Source organism: Genypterus blacodes, unplaced genomic scaffold, assembly GCF_046128005.1.
Source record: "Genypterus blacodes isolate CSIRO-AG114 ecotype Tasmania unplaced genomic scaffold, CSIRO-AGI_Gbla_v1 ptg000008l_1, whole genome shotgun sequence".
In the NCBI taxonomy this organism is placed as follows: domain Eukaryota; kingdom Metazoa; phylum Chordata; class Actinopteri; order Ophidiiformes; family Ophidiidae; genus Genypterus; species Genypterus blacodes.
The window spans coordinates 4,223,617-4,244,286 of record NW_027466822.1 but is presented as its reverse complement, the minus strand read 5'-3'; the positions used below and the strand labels follow the sequence as shown (position 1 = coordinate 4,244,286).

The 20,670-nt window shown below is 46.4% G+C and overlaps 29 non-coding genes and 5 pseudogenes across 29 annotated transcripts; all 34 read left to right on the top strand.

Annotated features, from left to right (window-relative positions):
* Positions 1-696: 696 nt before the first annotated feature.
* On the top strand, positions 697-815 carry LOC143006239 (5S ribosomal RNA; annotated as a pseudogene).
* Positions 816-1,060: 245 nt separating this feature from the next.
* On the top strand, positions 1,061-1,179 carry LOC143006121 (5S ribosomal RNA). The gene has a single exon (XR_012964207.1). It is a non-coding gene; the product is annotated as a 5S ribosomal RNA (ribosomal RNA).
* Positions 1,180-1,627: 448 nt separating this feature from the next.
* On the top strand, positions 1,628-1,746 carry LOC143006140 (5S ribosomal RNA). Its single transcript, XR_012964211.1, has one exon. It is a non-coding gene; the product is annotated as a 5S ribosomal RNA (ribosomal RNA).
* A 439-nt stretch (positions 1,747-2,185) lies between these two features.
* Positions 2,186-2,304, top strand: LOC143006023 (5S ribosomal RNA). Its single transcript, XR_012964185.1, has one exon. It is a non-coding gene; the product is annotated as a 5S ribosomal RNA (ribosomal RNA).
* A 245-nt stretch (positions 2,305-2,549) lies between these two features.
* Positions 2,550-2,668, top strand: LOC143006156 (5S ribosomal RNA). The gene has a single exon (XR_012964221.1). It is a non-coding gene; the product is annotated as a 5S ribosomal RNA (ribosomal RNA).
* Positions 2,669-3,116: 448 nt separating this feature from the next.
* Positions 3,117-3,235, top strand: LOC143006013 (5S ribosomal RNA). Its single transcript, XR_012964182.1, has one exon. It is a non-coding gene; the product is annotated as a 5S ribosomal RNA (ribosomal RNA).
* A 712-nt stretch (positions 3,236-3,947) lies between these two features.
* On the top strand, positions 3,948-4,066 carry LOC143006244 (5S ribosomal RNA). Its single transcript, XR_012964233.1, has one exon. It is a non-coding gene; the product is annotated as a 5S ribosomal RNA (ribosomal RNA).
* Positions 4,067-4,505: 439 nt separating this feature from the next.
* LOC143006017 (5S ribosomal RNA) lies at positions 4,506-4,624 on the top strand. The gene has a single exon (XR_012964183.1). It is a non-coding gene; the product is annotated as a 5S ribosomal RNA (ribosomal RNA).
* A 245-nt stretch (positions 4,625-4,869) lies between these two features.
* Positions 4,870-4,988, top strand: LOC143006149 (5S ribosomal RNA). Its single transcript, XR_012964218.1, has one exon. It is a non-coding gene; the product is annotated as a 5S ribosomal RNA (ribosomal RNA).
* Positions 4,989-5,436: 448 nt separating this feature from the next.
* Positions 5,437-5,555, top strand: LOC143006006 (5S ribosomal RNA). Its single transcript, XR_012964181.1, has one exon. It is a non-coding gene; the product is annotated as a 5S ribosomal RNA (ribosomal RNA).
* A 712-nt stretch (positions 5,556-6,267) lies between these two features.
* LOC143006037 (5S ribosomal RNA) lies at positions 6,268-6,386 on the top strand. The gene has a single exon (XR_012964190.1). It is a non-coding gene; the product is annotated as a 5S ribosomal RNA (ribosomal RNA).
* A 439-nt stretch (positions 6,387-6,825) lies between these two features.
* On the top strand, positions 6,826-6,944 carry LOC143005995 (5S ribosomal RNA). Its single transcript, XR_012964176.1, has one exon. It is a non-coding gene; the product is annotated as a 5S ribosomal RNA (ribosomal RNA).
* Positions 6,945-7,189: 245 nt separating this feature from the next.
* LOC143006145 (5S ribosomal RNA) lies at positions 7,190-7,308 on the top strand. The gene has a single exon (XR_012964215.1). It is a non-coding gene; the product is annotated as a 5S ribosomal RNA (ribosomal RNA).
* Positions 7,309-7,756: 448 nt separating this feature from the next.
* Positions 7,757-7,875, top strand: LOC143006072 (5S ribosomal RNA). The gene has a single exon (XR_012964199.1). It is a non-coding gene; the product is annotated as a 5S ribosomal RNA (ribosomal RNA).
* A 712-nt stretch (positions 7,876-8,587) lies between these two features.
* On the top strand, positions 8,588-8,706 carry LOC143006041 (5S ribosomal RNA). Its single transcript, XR_012964191.1, has one exon. It is a non-coding gene; the product is annotated as a 5S ribosomal RNA (ribosomal RNA).
* Positions 8,707-9,145: 439 nt separating this feature from the next.
* On the top strand, positions 9,146-9,264 carry LOC143006142 (5S ribosomal RNA). Its single transcript, XR_012964212.1, has one exon. It is a non-coding gene; the product is annotated as a 5S ribosomal RNA (ribosomal RNA).
* Positions 9,265-9,727: 463 nt separating this feature from the next.
* On the top strand, positions 9,728-9,846 carry LOC143006083 (5S ribosomal RNA). The gene has a single exon (XR_012964202.1). It is a non-coding gene; the product is annotated as a 5S ribosomal RNA (ribosomal RNA).
* Positions 9,847-10,309: 463 nt separating this feature from the next.
* On the top strand, positions 10,310-10,428 carry LOC143006186 (5S ribosomal RNA). The gene has a single exon (XR_012964226.1). It is a non-coding gene; the product is annotated as a 5S ribosomal RNA (ribosomal RNA).
* A 246-nt stretch (positions 10,429-10,674) lies between these two features.
* Positions 10,675-10,793, top strand: LOC143006163 (5S ribosomal RNA). Its single transcript, XR_012964222.1, has one exon. It is a non-coding gene; the product is annotated as a 5S ribosomal RNA (ribosomal RNA).
* A 460-nt stretch (positions 10,794-11,253) lies between these two features.
* LOC143006136 (5S ribosomal RNA) lies at positions 11,254-11,372 on the top strand. Its single transcript, XR_012964210.1, has one exon. It is a non-coding gene; the product is annotated as a 5S ribosomal RNA (ribosomal RNA).
* Positions 11,373-11,829: 457 nt separating this feature from the next.
* On the top strand, positions 11,830-11,948 carry LOC143006030 (5S ribosomal RNA). The gene has a single exon (XR_012964188.1). It is a non-coding gene; the product is annotated as a 5S ribosomal RNA (ribosomal RNA).
* Positions 11,949-12,387: 439 nt separating this feature from the next.
* LOC143006076 (5S ribosomal RNA) lies at positions 12,388-12,506 on the top strand. The gene has a single exon (XR_012964201.1). It is a non-coding gene; the product is annotated as a 5S ribosomal RNA (ribosomal RNA).
* Positions 12,507-12,969: 463 nt separating this feature from the next.
* Positions 12,970-13,088, top strand: LOC143006175 (5S ribosomal RNA). Its single transcript, XR_012964224.1, has one exon. It is a non-coding gene; the product is annotated as a 5S ribosomal RNA (ribosomal RNA).
* Positions 13,089-13,334: 246 nt separating this feature from the next.
* Positions 13,335-13,453, top strand: LOC143006098 (5S ribosomal RNA). Its single transcript, XR_012964204.1, has one exon. It is a non-coding gene; the product is annotated as a 5S ribosomal RNA (ribosomal RNA).
* Positions 13,454-13,913: 460 nt separating this feature from the next.
* Positions 13,914-14,032, top strand: LOC143006129 (5S ribosomal RNA). The gene has a single exon (XR_012964208.1). It is a non-coding gene; the product is annotated as a 5S ribosomal RNA (ribosomal RNA).
* A 457-nt stretch (positions 14,033-14,489) lies between these two features.
* Positions 14,490-14,608, top strand: LOC143006169 (5S ribosomal RNA). Its single transcript, XR_012964223.1, has one exon. It is a non-coding gene; the product is annotated as a 5S ribosomal RNA (ribosomal RNA).
* A 246-nt stretch (positions 14,609-14,854) lies between these two features.
* Positions 14,855-14,973, top strand: LOC143006092 (5S ribosomal RNA). Its single transcript, XR_012964203.1, has one exon. It is a non-coding gene; the product is annotated as a 5S ribosomal RNA (ribosomal RNA).
* Positions 14,974-15,436: 463 nt separating this feature from the next.
* LOC143006195 (5S ribosomal RNA) lies at positions 15,437-15,555 on the top strand. The gene has a single exon (XR_012964228.1). It is a non-coding gene; the product is annotated as a 5S ribosomal RNA (ribosomal RNA).
* A 457-nt stretch (positions 15,556-16,012) lies between these two features.
* Positions 16,013-16,121, top strand: LOC143006257 (5S ribosomal RNA; annotated as a pseudogene).
* Positions 16,122-16,567: 446 nt separating this feature from the next.
* On the top strand, positions 16,568-16,686 carry LOC143006191 (5S ribosomal RNA). The gene has a single exon (XR_012964227.1). It is a non-coding gene; the product is annotated as a 5S ribosomal RNA (ribosomal RNA).
* Positions 16,687-16,931: 245 nt separating this feature from the next.
* On the top strand, positions 16,932-17,050 carry LOC143006232 (5S ribosomal RNA; annotated as a pseudogene).
* Positions 17,051-17,510: 460 nt separating this feature from the next.
* On the top strand, positions 17,511-17,629 carry LOC143006047 (5S ribosomal RNA). The gene has a single exon (XR_012964192.1). It is a non-coding gene; the product is annotated as a 5S ribosomal RNA (ribosomal RNA).
* A 245-nt stretch (positions 17,630-17,874) lies between these two features.
* On the top strand, positions 17,875-17,993 carry LOC143006247 (5S ribosomal RNA; annotated as a pseudogene).
* Positions 17,994-18,433: 440 nt separating this feature from the next.
* Positions 18,434-18,552, top strand: LOC143006213 (5S ribosomal RNA; annotated as a pseudogene).
* Positions 18,553-20,670: the final 2,118 nt, after the last annotated feature.

The following is a 20,670-nucleotide window of genomic DNA, read 5'->3' as shown; positions in this document are numbered from 1 at the left end:
GTGAAGGAAAAAAAAAGAAAAAAAAAAAGATGTGATTAATGGTGTTATGGATTGTTGGAAATAATTTGATTTGATTTGAAATGACTTGTATTAACTTGTGTAAAATGTATTTGTAAAAATATTTATTTTTTGATAATAAAAGAGAAAAAAAAAAACACGCCCGATCTCGTCTGATCTCGGAAGCTAAGCAGCGTCGGGCCAGGTTAGTACTTGAATGGGAGACCGCCTGGGAATACCCGGTGCAGTAAGCATTTTGGCCCTCTGAGCAGCAGGCCTCACCTGGTCCTCCTCCCTCATGTTTCACTCCCTCTGTAAACACACAATTTCCCTCGGGAGAATAAAGTTGTATCTTATCTTATCTTATATAAAAGCATACATTCAGAAAATGAGTATTGCACATGGGCATAATATGAGAAGATTGAATGCACATGAGAAGTGAAGTACACGAGCCACTGTGTGACGATGATGATGATGATGATGAAAGTGAGCGTCAGACATGTAAGTGGTCCCTCTGTATGTTCTATGTGATGATTATCAGTTTCATTAGGTAAGACTTCATTATCCAGAAATGTGTGTTTCTGATGAAGGCATCATGTAAATTGTGATATACATGAACTTGAGTGTAGTCATGTGTACACGGTGACTTGAACTGGGTCTGTCTCACCTATAAAGAGCCTCTCTCTGGCTGCTCTCCTAGTTGACGGCCATACCACTCTGAACACGCCTGATCTCGTCTGATCTAGGAAACTAAGCAGCGTCGGGCCAGGTTAGTACTTGGATGGGAGACCGCCTGGGAATACCCGGTGCCGTAAGCATTTTGGCCCTCTGAGCAGCAGGCCTCACCTGGTCCTCCTCCCTCATGTTTCACTCCCTCTGTGAACATGCAATTTCCCTCGGGAGAATAAAGTTGTATCTTAATTTATCTGAAATGTTAGTGTTCTTCTGATGAAGGCATCATGTAAATTGTGATCTACATGAACTTGAGTGTAGTCATGTGTACACGGTGACTTGAACTGGGTCTGTCTCACCTATAAAGAGCCTTTGTGTGGCTGCTCTCCTCGTTTACGGCCATACCACTCTGAACACGCCTGATCTCGTCTGATCTCGGAAGCTAAGCAGCGTCGGGCCAGGTTAGTACTTGGATGGGAGACCGCCTGGGAATACCCGGTGCCGTAAACATTTTGTCCCTCTGAGCAGCAGGCCTCACCTGGTCCTCCTCCCTCATGTTTCACTTCCTCTGTCAACACCCAATTTCCCTCAGGAGAATAAAGTTGTATCTTATCTTATCTTATATGAAAGCATACATTCAGAAAATGAGTATTGCACATGGGCATAATATGAGAAGATTGAATGCACATGAGAAGTGAAGTACACGAGCCACTGTGTGACAATGATGATGATGATGAGGATGAAAGTGAGCGTCAGAGATGTTAGTGGTCCCTCTGTATGTTCTATGTGATGATTATCAGTTTCATTAGGTAAGACTTCATTATCCAGAAATGTGTGTTTCTGATGAAGGCATCATGTAAATTGTGATATACATGAACTTGAGTGTAGTCATGTGTACACGGTGACTTGAACCTGGTCTGTCTCACCTATAAAGAGCCTCTGTGTGGCTGCTCTCCTCGTTTACGGCCATACCACTCTGAACACGCCCGATCTCGTCTGATCTCAGAAGCTAAGCAGCGTTGGGCCAGATTTGTACTTGGATGGGAGACCGCCTGGGAATACCCGGTACCGTAAGCATTTTGGCCCTCTGAGCAGCAGGCCTCACCTGGTCCTCCTCCCTCATGTTTCACTCCCTCTGTAAACACGCAATTTCCCTCGGGAGAATAAAGTTGTATCTTATCTTATCTTATATGAAAGCATACATTCAGAAAATGAGTATTGCACATGGTCATAATATGAGAAGATTGAATGCACATGAGAAGTGAAGTACACGAGCCACTGTGTGACGATGATGATGATGAAAGTGAGCGTCAGAGATGTAAGTTGTCCCTCTGTATGTTCTATGTGATGATTATCAGTTTCATTAGGTAAGACTTCATTATCCAGAAATGTGTGTTTCTGATGAAGGCATCATGTAAATTGTGATATACATGAACTTGAGTGTAGTCATGTGTACACGGTGACTTGAACCTGGTCCGTCTCACCTATAAAGAGCCTCTGTGTGGCTGCTCTCCTCGTTTACGGCCATACCACTCTGAACACGCCCGATCTCATCTGATCTCGGAAGCTAAGCAGCGTCGGGCCAGGTTAGTACTTGGATGGGAGACCGCCTGGGAATACCCGGTGCTGCAAGCATTTTGGCCCTCTGAGCAGCAGGCCTCACCTGGTCCTCCTCCCTCATGTTTCACTCCTTCTGTCAACACGCAATTTCCCTCTGGAGAATAAAGTTGTATCTTATCTTATCTGAAATGTTAGTGTTCTTCTGATGAAGGCATCATGTAAATTGTGATATACATGAACTTGAGTGTAGTCATGTGTACACGGTGACTTGAACTGGGTCTGTCTCACCTATAAAGAGCCTCTGTGTGGCTGCTCTCCTATTTTACGGCCATACCACTCTGAACACGCCCGATCTCGTCTGATCTCAGAAGCTAAGCAGCGTTGGGCCAGGTTTGTACTTGGATGGGAGACCGCCTGGGAATACCCGGTGCCGTTAGCATTTTGGCCCTCTGAGCAGCAGGCCTCACCTGGTCCTCCTCCCTCATGTTTCACTCCCTCTGTAAACACGCAATTTCCCTCGGGAGAATAAAGTTGTATCTTATCTTATCTTATATGAAAGCATACATTCAGAAAATGAGTATTGCACATGGTCATAATATGAGAAGATTGAATGCACATGAGAAGTGAAGTACACGAGCCACTGTGTGACAATGATGATGATGATGAGGATGAAAGTGAGCGTCAGAGATGTTAGTGGTCCCTCTGTATGTTCTATGTGATGATTATCAGTTTCATTAGGTAAGACTTCATTATCCAGAAATGTGTGTTTCTGATGAAGGCATCATGTAAATTGTGATATACATGAACTTGAGTGTAGTCATGTGTACACGGTGACTTGAACTGGGTCTGTCTCACCTATAAAGAGCCTCTGTGTGGCTGCTCTCCTCGTTTACGGCCATACCACTCTGAACACGCCCGATCTCGTCTGATCTCGGAAGCTAAGCAGCGTCGGGCCAGGTTAGTACTTGGATGGGAGACTGCCTGGGAATACCCGGTGCCGTAAGCATTTTGGCCCTCTGAGCAGCAGGCCTCACCTGGTCCTCCTCCCTCATGTTTCACTCCCTCTGTCAACACCCAATGTCCCTCGGGAGAATAAAGTTGTTTCTTATCTTATCTTATATGAAAGCATACATTCAGAAAATGAGTATTGCACATGGTCATAATATGAGGAGGTTGAATGCACATGAGAAGTGAAGTACACGAGCCTCTGTGTGACGATGATGATGATGAAAGTGAGCGTCAGAGATGTTAGTGGTCCCTCTTTATGTTCTATGTGATGATTATCAGTTTCATTGGGTTATACTTCATTATCCAGAAATGTGTGTTTCTGATGAAGGCATCATGTAACTTGTGATATACATGAACTTGAGTGTGTTCATGCGTACACAGCGTCTGATCTCGGAAGCTAAGCAGCGTCGGGCCAGGTTAGTACTTGGATGGGAGACTGCCTAGGAATACCCGGTGCCGTAAACATTTTGTCCCTCTGAGCAGCAGGCCTCACCTGGTCCTCCTCCCTCATGTTTCACTCCCTCTGTGAACACGCAATTTCCCTCGGGAGAATAAAGTTGTATCTTATCTTATCTGAAATGTTAGTGTTCTTCTGATGAAGGCATCATGTAAATTGTGATATACATGAACTTGAGTGTAGTTATGTGTACACGGTGACTTGAACTGGGTCTGTCTCACCTATAAAGAGCCTCTGTGTGGCTACTCTTCTCGTTTACGGCCATACCACTCTGAACACGCCTGATCTCGTCTGATCTCGGAAGCTAAGCAGCGTCGGGCCAGGTTAGTACTTGGATGGGAGACCGCCTGGGAATACCCGGTGCCGTAAGCATTTTGGCCCTCTGAGCAGCAGACCTCACCTGGTCCTCCTCCCTCATGTTTCACTCCATCTATCAACACCCAATGTCCCTCGGGAGAATAAAGTTGTATCTTATCTTATCTTATATGAAAGCATACATTCAGAAAATGAGTATTGCACATGGTCATAATATGAGAAGATTGAATGCACATGAGAAGTGAAGTACACGAGCCACTGTGTGACGATGATGATGATGAAAGTGAGCGTCAGAGATGTAAGTTGTCCCTCTGTATGTTCTATGTGATGATTATCAGTTTCATTAGGTAAGACTTCATTATCCAGAAATGTGTGTTTCTGATGAAGGCATCATGTAAATTGTGATATACATGAACTTGAGTGTAGTCATGTGTACACGGTGACTTGAACCTGGTCCGTCTCACCTATAAAGAGCCTCTGTGTGGCTGCTCTCCTCGTTTACGGCCATACCACTCTGAACACGCCCGATCTCATCTGATCTCGGAAGCTAAGCAGCGTCGGGCCAGGTTAGTACTTGGATGGGAGACCGCCTGGGAATACCCGGTGCTGCAAGCATTTTGGCCCTCTGAGCAGCAGGCCTCACCTGGTCCTCCTCCCTCATGTTTGACTCCTTCTGTCAACACGCAATTTCCCTCTGGAGAATAAAGTTGTATCTTATCTTATCTGAAATGTTAGTGTTCTTCTGATGAAGGCATCATGTAAATTGTGATATACATGAACTTGAGTGTAGTCATGTGTACACGGTGACTTGAACTGGGTCTGTCTCACCTATAAAGAGCCTCTGTGTGGCTGCTCTCCTATTTTACGGCCATACCACTCTGAACACGCCCGATCTCGTCTGATCTCAGAAGCTAAGCAGCGTTGGGCCAGGTTTGTACTTGGATGGGAGACCGCCTGGGAATACCCGGTGCCGTTAGCATTTTGGCCCTCTGAGCAGCAGGCCTCACCTGGTCCTCCTCCCTCATGTTTCACTCCCTCTGTAAACACGCAATTTCCCTCGGGAGAATAAAGTTGTATCTTATCTTATCTTATATGAAAGCATACATTCAGAAAATGAGTATTGCACATGGTCATAATATGAGAAGATTGAATGCACATGAGAAGTGAAGTACACGAGCCACTGTGTGACAATGATGATGATGATGAGGATGAAAGTGAGCGTCAGAGATGTTAGTGGTCCCTCTGTATGTTCTATGTGATGATTATCAGTTTCATTAGGTAAGACTTCATTATCCAGAAATGTGTGTTTCTGATGAAGGCATCATGTAAATTGTGATATACATGAACTTGAGTGTAGTCATGTGTACACGGTGACTTGAACTGGGTCTGTCTCACCTATAAAGAGCCTCTGTGTGGCTGCTCTCCTCGTTTACGGCCATACCACTCTGAACACGCCCGATCTCGTCTGATCTCGGAAGCTAAGCAGCGTCGGGCCAGGTTAGTACTTGGATGGGAGACTGCCTGGGAATACCCGGTGCCGTAAGCATTTTGGCCCTCTGAGCAGCAGGCCTCACCTGGTCCTCCTCCCTCATGTTTCACTCCCTCTGTCAACACCCAATGTCCCTCGGGAGAATAAAGTTGTTTCTTATCTTATCTTATATGAAAGCATACATTCAGAAAATGAGTATTGCACATGGTCATAATATGAGGAGGTTGAATGCACATGAGAAGTGAAGTACACGAGCCTCTGTGTGACGATGATGATGATGAAAGTGAGCGTCAGAGATGTTAGTGGTCCCTCTTTATGTTCTATGTGATGATTATCAGTTTCATTGGGTTATACTTCATTATCCAGAAATGTGTGTTTCTGATGAAGGCATCATGTAACTTGTGATATACATGAACTTGAGTGTGTTCATGCGTACACAGCGTCTGATCTCGGAAGCTAAGCAGCGTAGGGCCAGGTTAGTACTTGGATGGGAGACTGCCTAGGAATACCCGGTGCCGTAAACATTTTGTCCCTCTGAGCAGCAGGCCTCACCTGGTCCTCCTCCCTCATGTTTCACTCCCTCTGTGAACACGCAATTTCCCTCGGGAGAATAAAGTTGTATCTTATCTTATCTGAAATGTTAGTGTTCTTCTGATGAAAGCATCATGTAAATTGTGATATACATAAACTTGAGTGTAGTTATGTGTACACGGTGACTTGAACTGGGTCTGTCTCACCTATAAAGAGCCTCTGTGTGGCTACTCTTCTCGTTTACGGCCATTCCACTCTGAACACGCCTGATCTCGTCTGATCTCGGAAGCTAAGCAGCGTCGGGCCAGGTTAGTACTTGGATGGGAGACCGCCTGGGAATACCCGGTGCCGTAAGCATTTTGGCCCTCTGAGCAGCAGACCTCACCTGGTCCTCCTCCCTCATGTTTCACTCCATCTATCAACACCCAATGTCCCTCGGGAGAATAAAGTTGTATCTTATCTTATCTTATATGAAAGCATACATTCAGAAAATGAGTATTGCACATGGTCATAATATGAGAAGATTGAATGCACATGAGAAGTGAAGTACACGAGCCACTGTGTGACGATGATGATGATGAAAGTGAGCGTCAGAGATGTAAGTTGTCCCTCTGTATGTTCTATGTGATGATTATCAGTTTCATTAGGTAAGACTTCATTATCCAGAAATGTGTGTTTCTGATGAAGGCATCATGTAAATTGTGATATACATGAACTTGAGTGTAGTCATGTGTACACGGTGACTTGAACCTGGTCCGTCTCACCTATAAAGAGCCTCTGTGTGGCTGCTCTCCTCGTTTACGGCCATACCACTCTGAACACGCCCGATCTCATCTGATCTCGGAAGCTAAGCAGCGTCGGGCCAGGTTAGTACTTGGATGGGAGACCGCCTGGGAATACCCGGTGCCGTAAGCATTTTGGCCCTCTGAGCAGCAGGCCTCACCTGGTCCTCCTCCCTCATGTTTCACTCCTTCTGTCAACACGCAATTTCCCTCTGGAGAATAAAGTTGTATCTTATCTTATCTGAAATGTTAGTGTTCTTCTGATGAAGGCATCATGTAAATTGTGATATACATGAACTTGAGTGTAGTCATGTGTACACGGTGACTTGAACTGGGTCTGTCTCACCTATAAAGAGCCTCTGTGTGGCTGCTCTCCTATTTTACGGCCATACCACTCTGAACACGCCCGATCTCGTCTGATCTCAGAAGCTAAGCAGCGTTGGGCCAGGTTTGTACTTGGATGGGAGACCGCCTGGGAATACCCGGTGCCGTTAGCATTTTGGCCCTCTGAGCAGCAGGCCTCACCTGGTCCTCCTCCCTCATGTTTCACTCCCTCTGTAAACACGCAATTTCCCTCGGGAGAATAAAGTTGTATCTTATCTTATCTTATATGAAAGCATACATTCAGAAAATGAGTATTGCACATGGTCATAATATGAGAAGATTGAATGCACATGAGAAGTGAAGTACACGAGCCACTGTGTGACAATGATGATGATGATGAGGATGAAAGTGAGCGTCAGAGATGTTAGTGGTCCCTCTGTATGTTCTATGTGATGATTATCAGTTTCATTAGGTAAGACTTCATTATCCAGAAATGTGTGTTTCTGATGAAGGCATCATGTAAATTGTGATATACATGAACTTGAGTGTAGTCATGTGTACACGGTGACTTGAACTGGGTCTGTCTCACCTATAAAGAGCCTCTGTGTGGCTGCTCTCCTCGTTTACGGCCATACCACTCTGAACACGCCCGATCTCGTCTGATCTCAGAAGCTAAGCAGCGTCGGGCCAGGTTAGTACTTGGATGGGAGACTGCCTGGGAATACCCGGTGCCGTAAGCATTTTGGCCCTCTGAGCAGCAGGCCTCACCTGGTCCTCCTCCCTCATGTTTCACTCCCTCTGTCAACACCCAATGTCCCTCGGGAGAATAAAGTTGTTTCTTATCTTATCTTATATGAAAGCATACATTCAGAAAATGAGTATTGCACATGGTCATAATATGAGGAGGTTGAATGCACATGAGAAGTGAAGTACACGAGCCTCTGTGTGACGATGATGATGATGAAAGTGAGCGTCAGAGATGTTAGTGGTCCCTCTTTATGTTCTATGTGATGATTATCAGTTTCATTGGGTTATACTTCATTATCCAGAAATGTGTGTTTCTGATGAAGGCATCATGTAACTTGTGATATACATGAACTTGAGTGTGTTCATGCGTACACAGCGTCTGATCTCGGAAGCTAAGCAGCGTCGGGCCAGGTTAGTACTTGGATGGGAGACTGCCTAGGAATACCCGGTGCCGTAAACATTTTGTCCCTCTGAGCAGCAGGCCTCACCTGGTCCTCCTCCCTCATGTTTCACTCCCTCTGTGAACACGCAATTTCCCTCGGGAGAATAAAGTTGTATCTTATCTTATCTGAAATGTTAGTGTTCTTCTGATGAAGGCATCATGTAAATTGTGATATACATGAACTTGAGTGTAGTTATGTGTACACGGTGACTTGAACTGGGTCTGTCTCACCTATAAAGAGCCTCTGTGTGGCTGCTCTTCTCGTTTACGGCCATACCACTCTGAACACGCCTGATCTCGTCTGATCTCGGAAGCTAAGCAGCGTCGGGCCAGGTTAGTACTTGGATGGGAGACCGCCTGGGAATACCCGGTGCCGTTAGCATTTTGGCCCTCTGAGCAGCAGGCCTCACCTGGTCCTCCTCCCTCATGTTTCACTCCCTCTGTCAACACCCAATGTCCCTCGGGAGAATAAAGTTGTTTCTTATCTTATCTTATATGAAAGCATACATTCAGAAAATGAGTATTGCACATGGTCATAATATGAGGAGGTTGAATGCACATGAGAAGTGAAGTACACGAGCCTCTGTGTGACGATGATGATGATGAAAGTGAGCGTCAGAGATGTTAGTGGTCCCTCTTTATGTTCTATGTGATGATTATCAGTTTCATTAGGTAAGACTTCATTATCCAGAAATGTGTGTTTCTGATGAAGGCATCATGTAAATTGTGATATACATGAACTTGAGTGTAGTCATGTGTACACGGTGACTTGAACTGGGTCTGTCTCACCTATAAAGAGCCTCTGTGTGGCTGCTCTCCTCGTTTACGGCCATACCACTCTAAACACGCCTGATCTCGTCTGATCTCGGAAGCTAAGCAGCGTCGGGCCAGGTTAGTATTTGGATGGGAGACCGCCTGGGAATACCCGGTGCCGTAAGCATTTTGGCCCTCTGAGCAGCAGGCCTCACCTGGTCCTCCTCCCTCATGTTTCACTCCCTCTGTCAACACGCAATTTCCCTCAGGAGAATAAAGTTGTATCTTATCTTATCTCATATGAAAGCATACATTCAGAAAATGAGTATGGCACATGGGCATAATATGAGAAGATTGAATGCACATGAGAAGTGAAGTACACGAGCCTCTGTGTGACGATGATGATGATGATGATGATGATGATGATGATGATGAAAGTGAGCGTCAGAGATGTTAGTGGTCCCTCTTAATTTTCTATGTGATGATTATCAGTTTCATTAGGTTAGACTTCATTATCCAGAAATGTGTGTTTCTGATGAAGGCATCATGTAAATTGTGATATACATGAACTTGAGTGTAGTCATGTGTACACGGTGACTTGAACTGGGTCTGTCTCACCTATAAGGAGCCTCTGTGTGGCTGCTCTCCTCGTTTACGGCCATACCACTCTGAACACGCCTGATCTCGTCTGATCTCGGAAGCTAATCAGCGTCGGGCCAGGTTAGTACTTGGATGGGAGACCACCTGGGAATACCCGGTACCGTAAGCATTTTGGCCCTCTGAGCAGCAGGCCTCACCTGGTCCTCCTCCCTCATGTTTCACTCCCTCTGTCAACACGCAAGTTCCCTCGGGAGAATAAAGACGTATCTTGTCTTATCTTATATGAAAGCATACATTCAGAAAATGAGTATTGCACATGGGCATAATATGAGATGATTGAATGCACATGAGGAGTGAAGTACAGGAGCCACTGTGTGACGATGATGATGATGATGATGATGATGATGATGAGGATGAAAGTGAGCGTCAGAGATGTAAGTGGTCCCTCTGTATGTTCTATGTGATGATTATCAGTTTCATTAGGTAAGACTTCATTATCCAGAAATGTGTGTTTCTGATGAAGGCATCATGTAAATTGTGATATACATGAACTTGAGTGTAGTCATGTGTACACGGTGACTTGAACTGGGTCTGTCTCACCTATAAAGAGTCTCTGTGTGGCTGCTCTCCTCGTTTACGGCCATACCACTCTGAACACGCCCGATCTCGTCTGATCTCGGAAGCTAATCAGCGTCTGGCCAGGTTAGTACTTGGATGGGAGACCGCCTGGGAATACCCGGTGCAGTAAGCATTTTGGCCCTCTGAGCAGCAGGCCTCACCTGGTCCTCCTCCCTCATGTTTCACTCCCTCTGTCAACACGCAATTTCCCTCGGGAGAATAAAGTTGTATCTTATCTTATCTGAAATGTTAGTGTTCTTCTGATGAAGGCATCATGTAAATTGTGATATACATGAACTTGAGTGTAGTCATGCGTACACGGTGACTTGAACCTGGGTCTGTCTCACCTATAAAGAGCCTCTGTGTGGCTGCTCTCCTCGTTTACGGCCATACCACTCTGAACACGCCTGATCTCGTCTGATCTCGGAAGCTAAGCAGCTTCGGGCCAGGTTCGTACTTGGATGGGAGACCGCCTAGGAATACCCGGTGCCGTAAGCATTTTGGCCCTCTGAGCAGCAGGCCTCAGCTGGTCCTCCTCCCTCATGTTTCACTCCCTCTGTCAACACCCAATGTCCCTCGGGAGAATAAAGTTGTATCTTATCTTATCTTATATGAAAGCATACATTCAGAAAATGAGTATGGCACATGGGCATAATATGAGATGATTGAATGCACATGAGAAGTGAAGTACACGAGCCACTGTGTGACGATGATGATGATGATGATGATGATGATGATGATGAAAGTCAGCGTCAGAGATGTTAGTGGTCCCTCTTTATGTTCTATGTGATGATTATCAGTTTCATTAGGTAAGACTTCATTATCCAGAAATGTATGTTTCTGATAAAGGCATCATGTAAATTGTGATATACATGAACTTGAGTGTAGTCATGTGTACACGGTGACTTGAACTGGGTCTGTCTCACCTATAAAGAGCCTCTGTGTGGCTGCTCTCCTCGTTTACGGCCATACCACTCTGAACACGCCCGATCTCTTCTGATCTCAGAAGCTAAGCAGCGTCGGGCCAGGTTAGTACTTGGATGGGAGACCGCCTGGGAATACCCGGTGCCGTTAGCATTTTGGCCCTCTGAGCAGCAGGCCTCACCTGGTCCTCCTTCCTCATGTTTCACTCACTCTGTGAACACGCAAGTTCCCTCGGGAGAATAAAGTTGTATCTTATCTTATCTTATATGAAAGCATACATTCAGAAAATGAGTATTGCACATGGGCATAATATGAGAAGATTGAATGCACATGAGAAGTGAAGTACACGAGCCACTGTGTGATGATGATGATGATGATGATGATGATGATGATGAAAGTGAGGGTCAGAGATGTTAGTGGTCCCTCTTTATGTTCTATGTGATGATTATCAGTTTCATTAGGTAAGACTTCATTATCCAGAAATGTGTGTTTCTGATGAAGGCATCATGTAAATTGTGATATACATGAACTTGAGTGTAGTCATGTGTACACGGTGACTTGAACCTGGTCTGTCTCACCTATAAAGAGCCTCTGTGTGGCTGCTCTCCTCGTTTACGGCCATACCACTCTGAACACGCCCGATCTCGTCTGATCTCGGAAGCTAAGCAGTGTCGGGCCAGGTTTGTACTTGGATGGGAGACTGCCTGGGAATACCCGGTGCCGTAAGCATTTTGGCCCTCTGAGCAGCAGGCCTCACCTGGTCCTCCTCCCTCATGTTTCACTCCCTCTGTCAACACCCAATGTCCCTCGGGAGAATAAAGTTGTTTCTTATCTTATCTTATATGAAAGCATACATTCAGAAAATGAGTATTGCACATGGTCATAATATGAGGAGGTTGAATGCACATGAGAAGTGAAGTACACGAGCCTCTGTGTGACGATGATGATGATGAAAGTGAGCGTCAGAGATGTTAGTGGTCCCTCTTAATGTTCTATGTGATGATTATCAGTTTCATTAGGTTAGACTTCATTATCCAGAAATGTGTGTTTCTGATGAAGGCATCATGTAAATTGTGATATACATGAACTTGAGTGTAGTCATGTGTACACGGTGACTTGAACTGGGTCTGTCTCACCTATAAGGAGCCTCTGTGTGGCTGCTCTCCTCGTTTACGGCCATACCACTCTGAACACGCCTGATCTCGTCTGATCTCGGAAGCTAATCAGCGTCGGGCCAGGTTAGTACTTGGATGGGAGACCACCTGGGAATACCCGGTACCGTAAGCATTTTGGCCCTCTGAGCAGCAGGCCTCACCTTGTCCTCCTCCCTCATGTTTCACTCCCTCTGTCAACACGCAAGTTCCCTCGGGAGAATAAAGACGTATCTTGTCTTATCTTATATGAAAGCATACATTCAGAAAATGAGTATTGCACATGGGCATAATATGAGATGATTGAATGCACATGAGGAGTGAAGTACAGGAGCCACTGTGTGACGATGATGATGATGATGATGATGATGATGATGAGGATGAAAGTGAGCGTCAGAGATGTAAGTGGTCCCTCTGTATGTTCTATGTGATGATTATCAGTTTCATTAGGTAAGACTTCATTATCCAGAAATGTGTGTTTCTGATGAAGGCATCATGTAAATTGTGATATACATGAACTTGAGTGTAGTCATGTGTACACGGTGACTTGAACTGGGTCTGTCTCACCTATAAAGAGTCTCTGTGTGGCTGCTCTCCTCGTTTACGGCCATACCACTCTGAACACGCCCGATCTCGTCTGATCTCGGAAGCTAATCAGCGTCTGGCCAGGTTAGTACTTGGATGGGAGACCGCCTGGGAATACCCGGTGCAGTAAGCATTTTGGCCCTCTGAGCAGCAGGCCTCACCTGGTCCTCCTCCCTCATGTTTCACTCCCTCTGTCAACACGCAATTTCCCTCGGGAGAATAAAGTTGTATCTTATCTTATCTGAAATGTTAGTGTTCTTCTGATGAAGGCATCATGTAAATTGTGATATACATGAACTTGAGTGTAGTCATGCGTACACGGTGACTTGAACCTGGGTCTGTCTCACCTATAAAGAGCCTCTGTGTGGCTGCTCTCCTCGTTTACGGCCATACCACTCTGAACACGCCTGATCTCGTCTGATCTCGGAAGCTAAGCAGCGTCGGGCCAGGTTCGTACTTGGATGGGAGACCGCCTAGGAATACCCGGTGCCGTAAGCATTTTGGCCCTCTGAGCAGCAGGCCTCAGCTGGTCCTCCTCCCTCATGTTTCACTCCCTCTGTCAACACCCAATGTCCCTCGGGAGAATAAAGTTGTATCTTATCTTATCTTATATGAAAGCATACATTCAGAAAATGAGTATGGCACATGGGCATAATATGAGATGATTGAATGCACATGAGAAGTGAAGTACACGAGCCACTGTGTGACGATGATGATGATGATGATGATGATGATGATGATGAAAGTCAGCGTCAGAGATGTTAGTGGTCCCTCTTTATGTTCTATGTGATGATTATCAGTTTCATTAGGTAAGACTTCATTATCCAGAAATGTATGTTTCTGATAAAGGCATCATGTAAATTGTGATATACATGAACTTGAGTGTAGTCATGTGTACACGGTGACTTGAACTGGGTCTGTCTCACCTATAAAGAGCCTCTGTGTGGCTGCTCTCCTCGTTTACGGCCATACCACTCTGAACACGCCCGATCTCTTCTGATCTCAGAAGCTAAGCAGCGTCGGGCCAGGTTAGTACTTGGATGGGAGACCGCCTGGGAATACCCGGTGCCGTTAGCATTTTGGCCCTCTGAGCAGCAGGCCTCACCTGGTCCTCCTTCCTCATGTTTCACTCACTCTGTGAACACGCAAGTTCCCTCGGGAGAATAAAGTTGTATCTTATCTTATCTTATATGAAAGCATACATTCAGAAAATGAGTATTGCACATGGGCATAATATGAGAAGATTGAATGCACATGAGAAGTGAAGTACACGAGCCACTGTGTGATGATGATGATGATGATGATGATGATGATGATGAAAGTGAGGGTCAGAGATGTTAGTGGTCCCTCTTTATGTTCTATGTGATGATTATCAGTTTCATTAGGTAAGACTTCATTATCCAGAAATGTGTGTTTCTGATGAAGGCATCATGTAAATTGTGATATACATGAACTTGAGTGTAGTCATGTGTACACGGTGACTTGAACCTGGTCTGTCTCACCTATAAAGAGCCTCTGTGTGGCTGCTCTCCTCGTTTACGGCCATACCACTCTGAACACGCCCGATCTCGTCTGATCTCGGAAGCTAATCAGCGTCTGGCCAGGTTAGTACTTGGATGGGAGACCGCCTGGGAATACCCGGTGCAGTAAGCATTTTGGCCCTCTGAGCAGCAGGCCTCACCTGGTCCTCCTCCCTCATGTTTCACTCCCTCTGTCAACACGCAATTTCCCTCGGGAGAATAAAGTTGTATCTTATCTTATCTGAAATGTTAGTGTTCTTCTGATGAAGGCATCATGTAAATTGTGATATACATGAACTTGAGTGTAGTCATGCGTACACGGTGACTTGAACCTGGGTCTGTCTCACCTATAAAGAGCCTCTGTGTGGCTGCTCTCTTCGTTTACGGCCATACCACTCTGAACACGCCTGATCTCGTCTGATCTCGGAAGCTAAGCAGCGTCGGGCCAGGTTCGTACTTGGATGGGAGACCGCCTAGGAATACCCGGTGCCGTAAGCATTTTGGCCCTCTGAGCAGCAGGCCTCAGCTGGTCCTCCTCCCTCATGTTTCACTCCCTCTGTCAACACCCAATGTCCCTCGGGAGAATAAAGTTGTATCTTATCTTATCTTATATGAAAGCATACATTCAGAAAATGAGTATGGCACATGGGCATAATATGAGATGATTGAATGCACATGAGAAGTGAAGTACACGAGCCACTGTGTGACGATGATGATGATGATGATGATGATGATGATGATGATGAAAGTCAGCGTCAGAGATGTTAGTGGTCCCTCTTTATGTTCTATGTGATGATTATCAGTTTCATTAGGTAAGACTTCATTATCCAGAAATGTATGTTTCTGATAAAGGCATCATGTAAATTGTGATATACATGAACTTGAGTGTAGTCATGTGTACACGGTGACTTGAACTGGGTCTGTCTCACCTATAAAGAGCCTCTGTGTGGCTGCTCTCCTCGTTTACGGCCATACCACTCTGAACACGCCCGATCTCTTCTGATCTCAGAAGCTAAGCAGCGTCGGGCCAGGTTAGTGCTTGGATGGGAGACCGCCTGGGAATACCCGGTGCCGTTAGCATTTTGGCCCTCTGAGCAGCAGGCCTCACCTGGTCCTCCTTCCTCATGTTTCACTCACTCTGTGAACACACAAGTTCCCTCGGGAGAATAAAGTTGTATCTTATCTTATCTTATATGAAAGCATACATTCAGAAAATGAGTATTGCACATGGGCATAATATGAGAAGATTGAATGCACATGAGAAGTGAAGTACACGAGCCACTGTGTGATGATGATGATGATGATGATGATGATGATGATGAAAGTGAGGGTCAGAGATGTTAGTGGTCCCTCTTTATGTTCTATGTGATGATTATCAGTTTCATTAGGTAAGACTTCATTATCCAGAAATGTGTGTTTCTGATGAAGGCATCATGTAAATTGTGATACACATGAACTTGAGTGTAGTCATGTGTACACGGTGACTTGAACTGGGTCTGTCTCACCTATAAAGAGCCTCTGTGTGGCTGCTCTCCTCGTTTAAGGCCGTACCACTCTGAACACGCACAATCTCGGAAGCTAAGCAGCGTCGGGCCAGGTTAGTACTTGGATGGGAGACCGCCTGGGAATACCCGGTGCCGTAAGCATTTTGGCCCTCTGAGCAGCAGGCCTCACCTGGTCCTCCTCCCTCATGTTTCACTCCCTCTCTCAACACGCAATTTCCCTCGGGAGAATAAAGTTGCGTCTTATCTTATCTTATATGAAAGCATACATTCAGAAAATGAGTATTGCACATGGTCATCATATGAGAAGATTGAATGCTAATGAGAAGTGAAGTACACGAGCCACTGTGTGACGATGATGATGATGATGATGAAAGTGAGCGTCAGAGATGTTAGTGGTCCCTCTGTATGTTCTATATGATGAATATCAGTTTCATTAGGTAAGACTTCATTATCCAGAAATGTGTGTTTTTTGATGAAGGTATCATGTAAATTGTGATATACATGAACTTGAGTGTAGTCATGCGTACACGGTGACTTGAACTGGGTCTGTCTCACCTATAAAGAGCCTCTGTGTGGCTGCTCTCCTTGTTTACGGCCATACCACTCTGAACACGCCTGATCTCGTCTGATCTCGGAAGCTAAGCAGCGTCGGGCAAGGTTAGTACTTGGATGGGAGACCGCCCGGGAATACCGGGTTCCGTAAGCATTTTGGCCCTCTGAGCAGCAGGCCTCACCTGGTCCTCCTCCCTCATGTTTCACTCCATTTGTCAACACGCAATTTCCCTCGGGAGAATAAAGTTGTGTCATTTCTTATCTGAAATGTTAGTGTTCTTCTGATGAAGGCATCATGTAAATTGTGATATACATGAACTTGAGTGTAGTCATGTGTACACGGTGACTTGAACTGGGTCTGTCTCACCTATAAAGAGCCTCTGTGTGGCTGCTCTCCTCGTTTACGGCTATACCACTCTGAACAAGCCCGATCTCGTCTGATTTCGGAAGCTAATCAGCATCGGGCCAGGTTAGTACTTGGATGGGAGACCGCTTGGGAATACCTGGTGCCGTAAGCATTTTGGCCCTCTGAGCAGCAGGCCTCACCTGGTCCTCCTCCCTCATGTTTCACCCCCTCTGTCAACACGCAATTTCCCTCGGGAGAATAAAGTTGTATCTTATCTTATCTTATATGAAAGCATACATTCAGAAAATGAGTATTGCACATGGGCATAATATGAGATGATTGAATGCACATGAGAAGTGAAGTACACGAGCCACTGTGTGACGATGATGATGATGATGATGATGATGATGATGATGAAAGTGAGCGTCAGAGATGTTAGTGGTCCCTCTGTATGTTCTATGTGATGATTATCAGTTTCATTAGGTAAGACTTCATTATCCAGAAATGTGTGTTTCTGATGAAGGCATCATGTAAATTGTGATATACATGAACTTGAGTGTAGTCATGTGTACACGGTGACTTGAACTGGGTCTGTCTCACCTATAAAGAGTCTCTGTGTGGCTGCTCCCCTCGTTTACGGCCATACCACTCTGAACACGCCCGATCTCGTCTGATCTCGGAAGCTAAGCAGCGTCGGGCCAGGTTAGTACTTGGATGGGAGACCGTCTGGGAATACCTGGTGCCGTAAGCATTTTGGCCCTCTGAGCAGCAGGCCTCACCTGGTCCTCCTCCCTCATGTTTCACTTCCTCTGTCAACACGCAATTTCCCTCGGGAGAATAAAGTTGTATCTTATCTTATCTGAAATGTTAGTGTTCTTCTGATGAAGGCATCATGTAAATTGTGATATACATGAACTTGAGTATAGTCATGTGTACACGGTCACTTGAACTTGGTCTGTCTCACCTATAAAGAGCCTCTGTGTGGCTGCTCTCCTGTTTTACGGCCATACCACTCTGAACACGCCCGATCTCGTCTGATCTCAGAAGCTAAGCAGCGTTGGGCCATGTTTGTACTTGGATGGGAGACCGCCTGGGAATACCCGGTGCCGTTAGCATTTTGGCCCTGTGTGCAGCAGGCCTCACCTGGTCCTCCTCCCTCATGTTTCACTCCCTCTGTAAACACGTAATTTCCCTCGGGAGAATAAAGTTGTATCTTATCTTATCTTATATGAAAGCATACATTTCGGAAAATGAGTATTGCACATGGTCATAATATGAGAAGATTGAATGCACATGAGAAGTGAAGTACACGAGCCACTGTGTGACGATGATGATGATGAAAGTGAGCGTCAGAGATGTAAGTGGTCCCTCTGTATGTTCTATGTGATGATTATCAGTTTCATTAGGTAAGACTTCATTATCCAGAAATTTGTGTTTCTGATGAAGGCATCATGTAAATTGTGATATACATGAACTTGAGTGTAGTCATGCGTACACGGTGACTTGAACTGGGTCTGTCTCACCTATAAAGAGCCTCTGTGTGGCTGCTCTCCTCGTTTACGGCCATACCACTCTGAACACCTCTGATCTCGTCTGATCTCGGAAGCTAAGCAGCGTCGGGCCAGGTTAGTACTTGGATGAGAGACCGCCTAGGAATACCCGGTGCCGTAAGCATTTTGGCCCTGTGAGCAGCAGGCCTCACCTGGTCCTCCTCCCTCATGTTTCACTCACTCTGTCAACACGCAAGTTCCCTCGGGAGAATAAAGTTGTATCTTATCTTATCTTATATGAAAGCATACATTCAGAAAATGAGTTTTGCACATGGGCATAATATGAGAAGATTGAATGCACATGAGAAGTGAAGTACACGAGCCACTGTTTGACGATGATGATGATGAAAGTGAGCGTCAGAGATGTAAGTGGTCCCTCTGTATGTTCTATGTGATGATTATCAGTTTCATTAGGTAAGACTTCATTATCCAGAAATGTGTGTTTCTGATGAAGGCATCATGTAAATTGTGATATTATGGTGATTATACATAATTCCCCCTCGGACTATGGTGTGGGTAGGTGTGTTCCCCACGGTGGTTAAAAGGGCGAGGACTTCCGGTCCGTAGGTGTTGTTGTTCTGCTGTATTGATTGTACGAGACGAGTGAATCCGCATGTCTATAAAGTGGACGTTAAAACTCAATACGCCGCCTCCGACTCCCGTCCTTCGGCACTACACTGGTGACCCTGACGCGAGTCTCGACGAAGTATCCGAGACTGGACTGAACATGGCTGTTTTTCTGAAATTGCCGGAGTTTTGGGAGACGTCCGCGGCGGCATGGTTCGCACAGACGGAAGCTCAATTCGCCCTCCGCGGGATAACGGATGACGACACACGCTATTTCCACGTCGTCTCCGCACTGGGGAGCTCTACAGCGGCCCGGACAGTGGGGTGTATTACTTCTCTTCCTGCCCTGGAGAAATATGCAGCATTCAAGACTCTCCTGCTCAAAACCTTCGAGCTGTCACGGCCGGAACGAGCCCGACGCCTGTTCGCTATTCACGGCCTCGGAGACAGTAAGCCCTCAGAGCACATGGAGATGATGCTGAACCTGCTAGGTAAAGAAGAGCCAAATTTCCTGTTCATGGAACTGTTCCTTTGGCACATGCCGCCACACGTGCAAACAGCCTTAACTAATACAGCTATCACGGAGCCACGAGCTTTCGCCGAGGAGGCTGATCGCTTTTTCCTGGCTACCCAGCGTTTCGCCCCTGAGGTGCTAGCCCCGACGCGCAGCTACATGCCCCCCAGCAGAGGAATGCTAACTACAGGAGACCCTGTGACTGCTGACGGCCGCACAAATTCAAGCATGTGCTACTTCCATGCGCGTTTCGGCGCTAAAGCTAAGAGATGCCGGCCCCCTTGCAACTATGGACCGGCGGGAAACGACAGGGCCCACGTTCAGTTGTAGCCGTGAGCGTGGGTGCAACAAGCAGACTACTATTCATTAAGGACACCCTCTCCAGGCGTAACTTCCTCTGCGACACCGGAGCTAACAGGAGCGTTTTGCCGGCCACGAGGAGTGACACCGCCAGCGGAGGCTACGGCCCCCCATTGACGTCTGCTAACGACACCCCTATCCGCACCTATGGCACAAAGACTGTGAACCTGTGTCTCGAGGGCCGGCAGTTTACGTGGGATTTTGTTACGGCCGACATTTCCTTCCCCATCCTCGGTGCGGATTTCCTGTGCGCTCACGGACTACTAGTGGACGTCAAGAACAGCCGCTTGGTAGACGCATTGACATTCTCCTCGCTTGCTTGTGTCCGCGGTGAGGCAACATACGGCGGACTCTCCAGCTCTCTTGCTGAGGGGGACAGATATCAACGCCTACTTGGTGAGTTTCCCAGCCTGACGAAGCCCACCTTTTCCGCCACTACCATCAAGCACGGGGTTGAACACCACATTGACACTAAGGGCCCCCCGGTCTACGCTAGGGCCCGGCGGCTCAATCCTGTCAGGCTGGCAGTCGCCAGGTCAGAGTTTGCCAACATGGAGTGCCTGGGCATTATCCACCGCTCTGACAGCATGGGCCTCACCCCTCCACATCGTCCCTAAACCAGATGGCGGTTGTCGTCCGTGCGGAGACTACCGCCGCCTTAACGACGCTACCACACCGGACCGCTACCCGGTCCCCCACATCCAGGATTTCTCCGCACATCTGGCTGGCAAACTGGTTTTCTCCAAAGTGGATCTGGTGCGGGGCTACCACCAAGTCCCGGTGCACCCTGCAGACATCCCC